Source organism: Sceloporus undulatus, chromosome 2 (assembly GCF_019175285.1).
Source record: "Sceloporus undulatus isolate JIND9_A2432 ecotype Alabama chromosome 2, SceUnd_v1.1, whole genome shotgun sequence".
In the NCBI taxonomy this organism is placed as follows: domain Eukaryota; kingdom Metazoa; phylum Chordata; class Lepidosauria; order Squamata; family Phrynosomatidae; genus Sceloporus; species Sceloporus undulatus.
The window spans coordinates 145,800,074-145,810,553 of record NC_056523.1 but is presented as its reverse complement, the minus strand read 5'-3'; the positions used below and the strand labels follow the sequence as shown (position 1 = coordinate 145,810,553).

The 10,480-nt window shown below is 46.6% G+C and overlaps 1 protein-coding gene across 1 annotated transcript in view; it reads left to right on the top strand.

Moving 5' to 3' along the window:
* The first annotated feature begins 1,089 nt into the window (after positions 1-1,089).
* RBFOX3 (RNA binding fox-1 homolog 3) overlaps positions 1,090-10,480 on the top strand; it is a 601,172-nt gene continuing 591,781 nt past the window's right edge. Inside the window, exon 1 of the mRNA XM_042452604.1 lies at positions 1,090-1,327. The gene's annotated coding sequence lies outside the window, so the exon portion shown is untranslated. The remainder of the gene's footprint in view (positions 1,328-10,480) is intronic.

Below are 10,480 nucleotides of genomic sequence, written 5' to 3'. Positions count from 1 at the left end.
GCAAAAGGTTACCACAAGCAATTGCTGGCACTCTGAACGCAATCATGCATCAGTCCACAGTTAAGTAAATTCAGTGAACTAGTGAAGTCACAAACCCTATTCCTAGGCAACTTTGAACTCAGTGTGCTGTTGTTTGGGGTGATATGCATGTCTCCTTTGATCCTAGTTCCCCCCCCCCATCCAGAAGGGGGGTTTCCCATGAAGCCACACTGCAATTCTGCTTCAATTTTGCTTCCACTTGTCCTTCAACATTGCTGAGGGGGGGGGGGGACTGCTGCCTGCTAATTAAGAGGGATGGACCGGGAGCTATTGGATAACTATTATATTCATGTTTTAATGTGACAAGAGTGAATATATGTTCATTTTAACATGAATAGAGCATGTTCTTTCAACCATTCTTCCCGCCCCCCAACCTCTTTTGTAAATTGTGGGGTTCCTTGGTTCCTCTCTCTCACTCACCTAAATATGCTATGCTCCAGTCATCTGGAGTCTCACTGAGCATGCGCAAGGAGGCCAATTCACAATTAAGAACCCACCGATGTGATGGCGCTTACTTGGCACAGAATCTGGGTTGCGTTTGGGGAGGCCATTACAGCGAATTTAAGGTGTGATACGTAATCACGTAATTGCATGAATTTTCAAATTGACCTTGCTATCTTCTCTTTCCAAAGGGAGAGCCTCCTGTCCCGTGTGATAAACTCCTTAGAGACTACTGAGTGCTGCATGAAGCAGTACAGAAGCGCTGTTGCTATTGATGCTCAGCAGTGAGCCCAGAGAGCAAGGCTTGGAGAGGAGGGCTTCCCCGCGCCCCTCGGCCCCCTTGGGCTAGTCCAGAAGGTGGGCCTTGCGGGAGGGGCACTGGGGCTGCAGGTGGATTGGGAGGGAGGGGGGGAGGGGGGGGCGAAGCGAGTGGGTCCAGGAGGGGAAGCCCTCTCCTTTGGCCTGGGGTTCGAGGAGGGAGGCGGGCCCAGGCGCTCCTCTGCACGTGGCTCCCTCCTCCTCCTCCTCCTCCTCCGCCACTGGGGCGGGTTCCCGCGCTCCCTCCCTCCCTCCCTCCCTCCCTCCCTCCCTCCCTCCCTCCTCGGTTGGTTCGCTCGGGGCTCGAGGCGGCTCGGGCGCAGCCGCGTGCTCCTCCAGCCTGCCTGCCTTCTGAGCCGGAGTCGGGCGCAGCGAGGAGAGCCAGCCTCCTCTTCGCAGCCCTCCTCCTCCTCCTCCTCCTGCTGCTGCTGCTGCCCGTGGGCTGCCCCGGGGATGTCGCTGGGCTCGGAGGGAGCCGGAGCTCCTGCATCTCCCCGCCGCCGCCGCCGCCAGGACCGCTGAGCAAAGCGTGAGTCACCCGCCAGGGATGCCCCTTGGACCGGCGAGAGGGAGGGCTGCCTGCCTCCTCCCCCCTTCTCTCTGTGTCTGTGTCTGTGTCTGTGGGGGAACTGCTCCTGCCTCTTCCTCTTCTTCTTCGGGGGGCTTGGTCCAGGGCTGGAGCGGAGGAGGAGGAGAGAGAGGGGGAATCCCCTTCGTGGCCAGGAAAGGCCGGGCCCAAGGCTCTCTCTCTCTCTCTCTCTCTCTCTGTTGAAGGGGAGGGCAGCCCTGGCGACCCCTCCCCCTCCTTTCCGCGTGCGGGGCTGCTGCTGCTGGGAGATGATTCAGTTCTTGCGGGGGAGGCGCGCAGGCACTTGCCGGAGCCTTCCCCCCACTAATGGCGAGGAGGAGGAGGAGGCCCCCGGTGGGAGTGGGGAGGGGCTTCCAGGGCTGGGCCCCCAGGCCAAGGGGCAGCCGCCTCTTGCCTGGCTCTCCAGGCGTGTGAGGGGAAGCCAGCCAGCCCCCCCGCCCTCGGCCACCATCTCCCTCCTCCGCCTGGGGGGCAGAGGCTTCCCACAGGGGCGCCGCCACGCTCGGCCTCCTGCCCCTTGGCAGCCGGGGCTGGCCACCCCGAGCCTCCTCAGCCCAACTCTCTGGGGCTCAACTTCAGCCTCAAAGGGGCAGAGGCTTCGTGGGCGCCTGTGGCACCCGGGAGTTTGCCTTAGGCTTAGGGAAAGAGGCTCTCTTGGGGGGCGGGGGGGGGTCGAATCCAAGCTTCCTGGAGGGAGATGGAGCAACAAGAGCGAGAAACTGGAGCCATGTGTCCAAAGGAGGGTGACTGAAAGGGTGAAGGGCCTGGGAACCATAAAACCCTATCAGGAACACCTTAGGGAGCTGGGGATGTTTAGCTTGGAAAAAAGAAGGTGAAGAGGTAATATGATCGCCCTGTTTAAATACTTGAAGGGGTGTCATATTGAGGAGTGAGCGAGCTTGTTTTCTGCTGCTCCAGAGAACAGAACCCGGAACAACGGATGCAAGCTCCAGGAAAAGAGATTCCACTTCAACATTAGGAGGAACTTCCTGACAGTCAGGGCTGTTTGAGAGTGGAACACACTCCTTCCTCGGAGTGTAGTGGAGTCTCCCTCCTTGGAGGTCTTTAAGCAGAGGCTGGAGGGCCATATGTCGGGGATGCTTTGATTGAGAGTTCCTGCATGGCAGGGGATTATAGACTCATAGAATTTAGAGTTGAAAGAGTCCACAAGGGCCATCCAGTCCATCCCCCTGCCATGCAGGAACTCTCCACCTACTGGGCAGAATGGCCCTGGGGTCTCTTCTAGGATTCTACCGCTTCTCAGTTCACGGAAACACTCCCGATCCCGGCACTCATTTGAGCGCCCCAGGGAAGGACGCAGTCTAGGCTGTGGAGGCAGCTCTTCCCCCGGGAGGCTATCCTTTGGCCTGGGCTTAATCCCTGGACCGGGGACGAGACTTTTTAGTTAGTTCAACTTTCCGACGGCCAAGGCTGGGCGTGGGAGCCAGGGCAAAGCCGGGACTGCGCCTCCCCTGCCCGGGTTCCTTTGGATGGAGCTGCGCTGAGTTGAGGGGGGGGGAGGGGGAGGCAGCGCAGAGCCCAGCCCCGCTCTTGATTGTTTCTTCTGCAGCGGAGTTGGGTTGCTGTGCAGAATACCAATCCCGAGCCGCACCCCCATCCCAAGCCTGGAAGGCGAGAGAGAGAGAGAGAGGGAGAAGAAGAGGGGCTTTCTCTAAGCCTCCTCCCCCTCCCCGGCCCCCTTCCCCTGGCGTCTACTCTTCTGATTCCACCTCAGCAGGGGGCCCGCCATGAGAGCTTCCCTGCGAAATCCTTCGGAAAAGAGGAGAGAAGTTTGGCAGGCGCCAAGCCAAGCCTCGCTCGCGGAGGAGGCAGGTTGCTGTATTGTGCCAATGCATACTTGGCCTTTTGCTCTCTGTGGCTGCATCCACATTGGAGGAATAACCCGGTTTGGCTCCGCTCAGGGCCCCACAACAAACTCGCAGCTCCCAGAATCCCATAGCCTTGAGCCATGGCAATTAGAGCGGTGCCAAACCGGGTTATTCCTCCAGTGTGGATGCAGTCTCTTTCTCTCTCCACCCCCCCCCCCCCCCCCCCCCTTTTGAATATTTTGGTTTTTTCCCAGCTTTTGGCGGGGTTTTTTTTTTGCTTTCCCCCCCCCCCCTCCCCTTTAAGGAGGTAATGGATTTGGATATGCTCCCCAGTCTCATGAAACAGCAAAAAGAAGTTCAAATCTGGCTGCTACAGTAGGGAGTGGAGTGGGCTTGGCTGTTATGGATGCTGCCACGGTTCAGATGAAAGGAGCAATGGATGGGAGAAGAGATCTGGGTTCAAGTTCCCCTCATACTCATTTTCCTTACGGAGGGCAAAACTGTGCAGGAGGTAACTGCAGTTCTGAACTCGAGCTGTGTAGCACATGCTGTGCAGCATGGGATATGACTTAGGAAAAGCAGTCACACCCCCCCCCCCCCCCCATGGGACATAGTTATGCCAGAACCAAGGTTAGCTAAGCCAGTTGTTTGTGGGACCTGTTTCCTGCCAGCTTCATGAAGATTGGGAACAGGCTGAGCACTGTAGATGTAGCCTTCCCCAGGATGAGTGTTGTTTATTTACCATTTAGTTGTGAAGGTGGGAAACCAGGAATAGTAGTGGCCTGTCTTATTGCCTTGTTGGGGAAGACAAACCTAAGATGAACGTTGCAAAGCATTTTGCAGCAATAGATGGTGCTTTATTGGTCACTGCATGAAAGGTATTTTCACTAAACAGTAAAGCTGCTGTGTATATGTGTGTCTGACTCCATTGAAAAGTTTATTCACTTTCAACTGTGTTTATACACAAGTAGCCATGCACATACACATCCCAAGAATATAACACAGGGTTATACAAAGTATTTTGCTAGTGTTCGTGATGACTAAATAGTGGCAACCTACGCATGTGTTGTGAGTATCAAAGTTTGTCCTTAGCAGCTGACAGTTCCTACTAGAATATGCTGATACCAAGCCTCAACCTTCCTACAAACCCACCGACCCCCTGCTGCCTTTTTGTTTTTGAATATACCCATTAAGGTCTGGCATTTAATTGAATAGACCTATTAAGAATTACATCTCCGAAGATGTAAAACTTGCATCATTTTTTTTAGTCTGCAACATCCCTCTTCCTGCTAAGTTTGCATTTTCGATTCTTAACAGAGATCTTAATTAGGACCTATTGTAATATTCCCGTTAACACTAATTAAAATCAGCCCCTCTAGGTAGATTTAAATGGGAAAGAATTGCATGGAGTGTAGGCTGATTAAAAGAAAGAAAAGCGGTAAGAGTATATGCTAACGCTGTGACACTTTATCTACTCAGAGGAAAGCTCCAGTTAGTCCAGTGGGATTTACTTCTAGGTAAATGTCTGAAAGGCTAGATGCACATTTAGAGGGAGGGCAATGATCCCTTTCACTGTTTTTGGTTCTCCTTTGAATCCCTTGTGCAACAGTGGGAGGGAAAGACAAGCATATGCATGGCAGGCTCTACAATGGGAAGGATCTAGTGGGGGCCATAAAATAAAATAAACATCAGCATCTCTATTTTAATTTTGTGCTGGAAACCTATGCCTGTCCTGAAAGATTTGTTCCAAGTAAGGCCTGATACTAGAGATGTTTACTAGATTTTAAAGATTTTACTAGAAGGGGGAAATGAATGTTTTTCTCCATTAACACTCAAAAGCTAACTGTGTTATGATGAGTATGTAAATAGCAGGTGCCTTTCTGTGATCTTCTGTATTGCTGTTTACAATGAAATGGGATTGTATGAGTCATGTTGTGATGATAGGGGCTTTTCTTTTAGGTATACCTGAGCCAGTGTGCCTTCTAGCAGTGAAGAATTTGCATCAGCTTTTGAAATTTAGCATTTTCTCTCCGAACCAAATGGCTACAGTGTGCATGCACATGGCAAAAGATGTTCATCAAATGACAACGTTCTAATATAGGGCACATGAAGTTTTAAGATAGTGTACCTCTTCAAGCAAAGGCTGATTGTGGCACAGTGGAATTCTTATTTGGGTGGGCATAGAATCACACATCATAAGAACACCTTCTTCCCATACTCTCAAGCTAGGAATGCATGTGTGTTTACTGCCTTGTGTTATATCTGGAAGCATATCTTCAGTCAAAAATGTAGGCAAAGAAAATGAATTGGCAAAGTATTGCATTAGGAAAATCCAGCTCCTTCTTCTAAATTTGATGTAGTGTTTCTAGACTAGATTCATTGTGCATTTCAAAGTGATTTTCAAACAAGTTTTAATTGTTATTAGGAAGAGGAGGAGGAGAAGGGATAATTTAAGACCTTGCAATTTCAGATGGAGTATTACTGTGCTTGAGAGACTGTAGTCTGCAGGAGGAGGCTGGCATCACTGCTGCCAGTTAACTGTCAGGCTTTAGGCTGCAATGGAGGAGATGAAGGGAAAGTTCCCTCCACACAGCCACCCCAAGTTCATTTCAATATACTGGCATTTTCACAAAGAGTTTATAGGTGCCGTATATAGCACAACAAAAAAGGTATACACCTGTGAAGTAAAATAGGCACCAGAAGATTGTTGTACAAGATTAGTACTTCTTCATTCCTTGTACAGATGTTGACACCTATGCATACTCTGGTATTATTTGTGTCTGTTAGGTACCCTGATTGAGGATGTGTGCAAGTTCTGTTTGAGACAGGAAATACCCTGTCCACCTTGAACAAGAAATGATGGCACTCTGATTGTTTGCCGGTGTGAGAATTGTTTGGAGAAGTTGAACAAAAAGCCTTAGCTTACAACTATTTTATTTAAAAACTCCAAGTCAGACCTAGCTGTTTATGTGCACATGCACACACAAACACATAGACATTTAAAAATGGGGCTGAGCTATAATTTTTAATTCAAGTGTTTTAATAATAAAGAATGCTTATATAGTTTTTATATAATTGCTGAGTAATCTTTAACAACAATTCTGCAAGAAGGGTATATTTTTACTTTGCAACGCGAGTATGTGTTTTTTAAAGGGGCATATAAGAGTTTGATGTCAATGTACCAACAGGCTAACGGTGTTTGAAAATTGGAGGAATATTATTGCTGAGCTGAGATTTAAGGCTTTTAAATCTAACTAGGGTCTTCAATTTTTGGCATATTAGAACATCAGTAGATACTGAAAAATAGAAGAGGAGAGTGTAATGAAACGTAACAAGTTCAGTAGCGGTCTTAAGATCCTGGGAACATTTTGTAGGTATCATTCTTGGGAAGCAAAGTTTTGCAGTATGGAGAGAAGAAACTTTGAGGCCCTATATTAGTTCAGCCTTGCAGATATTGTTGGACTTCAGGTCTCAGCAGCCCTTGAGCCAACATCGACAATGGAGAGAAATGCTAGGAGTTGCAGTTCAACAGCTTTTAGAGGGCTGAATCTCTGCCCTGAATGGAAGACAGTGGTAGGTAGTTGGAAGAAAGGATGTTGCTAAAATTACGGTAGTGGGCTTTGTATTGCTCTTTCTGTATGCATGGACTGTAGTCCCAAAGGGCAGAGTTAAGTTGTAAAAGCTTTTGATTACAGGCCTAAGATATGCTGAAGATATGCTTCAGACCTAAACATTTTTACTCAAAAGTAAGTTCTGCTGAAATGTTTAAGGAAAGTAATGTCTAGGTAAAGGACTAAAATATAAATGAAATTCAGGTTCTCCATATTATTATACAATGATTTGCACTATCTATGATTTGAATATTTGAAAGCTTGTTGGTTGCTCCTTTTGACTTTTTCATGATCACTCCTGAATATGAGAAGGAAGTTGAAAATGTCCATTATTTGATATGGAAGGGAATCATTCCACAAGGGGAGGTGTTTAAATATATTTTTTAAAAACTTCAGAAAGCTGGTATCTTGTACAAATGATTATTGCTAAGCTATGTTCTTGTTGTGTAGCTCTTTACTAAAAATTAAATCTTAAAAAAAAAAGTTTGGATATGTATTTGGCATCTATTACTACATTTTGCCATCCCACATTGTGTTAGTCTTATTGGAGATTCAGTGAGCATTGAAGAAGACCCAGGATCATGAGTGAAGATATTTTGAACAGCTAACACTGCTAGCATTTGTTCCCTTATTCTAGGATCTGTACTCCTGGCTTGGTTGAACTGGTCTCAGGTGCAGTTTCTGAAAGGAGCCATTCAATTTTCAATCTCTATTGTTTGCTGTTGTGGAGGTCTGCACGTCCCACTTGATAACCAGATCCCTGTTGGCTGTTAGGTTCTATAAAACACAGAATTCTAGGGGTGCCCTTGGTGTCGCTGGCTCCTTGGAGGCTAAAATTAAAACATGAAATTGTTTTTATGGCCATGAAGGACCAGCAGAGCCAGCTATCCTGATCTTTTACATGAGAAGATTTTCCTTTCTGTGTGACTACCATGAGTAGTCTTTTCACTGATTCCAGAGCAAATTCTTTATCCACGTGACCTATATAGGACCCATTGGCAGTGTTGCCAATTTCCGAGGAATTCCCCGGAATCCGGGGAGTTTAATTAATTTATTTCCGGGGATTTTGACTGAATATTCCGGTAAGTATTGGGGAATTCCAGGGATTTTGGATTTTGGTAAAACATTCCAGGGAATATCTTCAAGCAGTTGGCAACACTGCTATTGGTGTTGTACAAAGAGGCATGAGAGGAGGGTGAATTCCATTGGAGTAATAAAGAAGCAGGTGACTTAAATCCCTTTCCTGTTAATTTTCTCTTCAGTGCTGCTTCATCCTGCCATTTTCCAGATCTGTGTTTCCTTTACAGACATGGCCACTGGAGCTTGTGGCTGCATTAAGTGTACTTCTAGCTTTGTTATGGACAGAATAAGAATTATCATCACCATACAATATTGGTCTGTTTTCATCCCACAGTAGTTGGCTTCTTCCATTCCATCCAGTAAAAAAGGGAGTTGGGAGAGTAATGGGATTCAGAAGGTAGTGAATTAGTTACGTCATAGGTCTGAGAAATGCATGTGTTCAACTCCCTACGTGACACATAAATGGCAATGTAAGCTGGGTTGCCCTTCTTTTAAAATATAAATTGTACAACAATGAGTTCTTACAGCTTCCTGAGAGGCATTTCCAGTGTGTCTTTAGATAATTGCATCTTTATTCTTATGATGAGATGAAATTTAGATCTGTTCCTAAATAGATTCTTGTTTACATAGTTATTGATCTGGAAATTATTGGAGACAGCCTGTCTACATGAAAAAGGATATTTTAGGTGATGTAGACACATCCTCTACTGTCCCCCCCCCCAATTTCCTTTTTGGGTCATTCACAGGTTATATCCATTTGAAAGGGGGCTCTGCACTGTACCCACACCTGTATAGCAAAGATTTAAAAAATGAAGATCATTTACATGATCATTTGACCTCATTAGAAGAGACCTGACTCAACTAACTTTTTCAACAGCTGTTAATCTCTTTAATTTCAGATTTTGTATACAAATTAGAGGCAGATGAGAGTTATGGTGATCTTAGTTGAATAGTGTAGCCATACCTAGCCTTTCTGAAACCTGGAGGTGTTGTTGTAGGGTTGTGTGTATCTGTACTATTTGCAGTCATTTGGGTATTGTAGCCAGACAAGTTGGGGTCGTTGCAGAGGGTTTCAGACCTTGATAACAACCATCTTCCTCTACATGGTGCTGCATCAGCCCAGATCAAAAAACAACCCTCTTTGGAAGGAGAATGGAGAAGGCAGCTGCAGCAGCCAGTGGAAGGCTCTAGTAAATATGAAGGTGGCCCGATTGAGCCTTGGGCAATCAGATGTTTGTTTTCTGCTGGACTGATGTGTAGGGGTGGCCCTGTTATTAGGCAGAATAAAGCACTTCCCTCTGATAGGTGATGCTAGTAGGGAATAGCAGCAAGGTGTTGGAGGGCAGTACACATGTCTGCACTAACAAAGCTAACCTGCTGCCCACAGGTGCTGTGGAAGATTGCTGGGCCATTGCCAGTGTCACAGTAAGGTTCAATCACCAGCCCAGTTTGCTTCTGTATTGGCATTAGGAGGTGTGACAACTTGTTCTTTGTCTCAGATGACAGAAGATCTTGATGAGGTGGTTTCCTGAAGAGGATAAAGGGATGGAGGATAAAAGCCTTATCACCCCTGATTTAAAAAAAAAAAAAATACAACAACACAGAGAATAGTTTCCCTCTAGATCAGAGGTCCCTATTTTCCAAGATGGTGTGTGTGTGTTTTGTGTAGAAAAATAAAAATCCTTGGTGGAGGATGAAGAGTTATTAGGCAGCAGATGGGAGGGGTGAAAGCAGAGTCAAGGCAGGCAATGCAGTTGGCTGTGCGTGCCTTGATTCAGTGCTCACAGCAGTTCAAACCGGGTTGCTTGCATAGTCAATGACCCCTGCATCAAATGCTTGTCTCATCCCTTAAAAATGACAATAACAACAACACAGAAGAATGAGCCATACATCTGCAATAAAAATGTATACATTTTAGTGTGATTTGTCATGGTTACCTATTAATTATAGCTTGTGTTGTGTTAAATCACTTCTCTCTTCTCTCCCTTTGCTCCCCCAATTAGCAAGGGAACATATCTGAACTTGTCTCAAAGAGTTTTAAAAATTATTTTGAAGGAATTGGAATGTTTCCAGAGTTGAGCCTGTTTAGCCATTTAAAAATATGGTAAAAATGAGAGCCAGTGCAGCGTAGTGGTTTTGAGTGTTGGACTAGGATTCTGTGAATCCAGGGTTCAAATCCTCATTCAGCTGTGGAAGCCTATTGGGTGAACCTGGGCAAATCACATTCTCTCAGCCTCAGAGGAAGGCAATGGCAATTTTGCACTGAACAAATCTTGCCAAGAAAACCTCATGACAGGATCACCTTAGGGTCATCATAAGTTGGAAATGGCATGAAAACACACAACAACTGCAACAGTAAAAACACAATCTTCCTTGAGAGAGAAGCTCACTAGATCTGAAAGTGTTTGCAGTGTGCTCCAGACTGGAGTTCGGACAACACATCAAGAGCTCCTGTCTTGCATCAATGCCATTCCTGCTCCTCCCTTGTACATGCAGAGTTGTAATGCTTGCTTGCTAGGCCAGAAATACGCAACCTTGTATTCTCCAGAAAATTTGAACTGCAGCTTCCATAC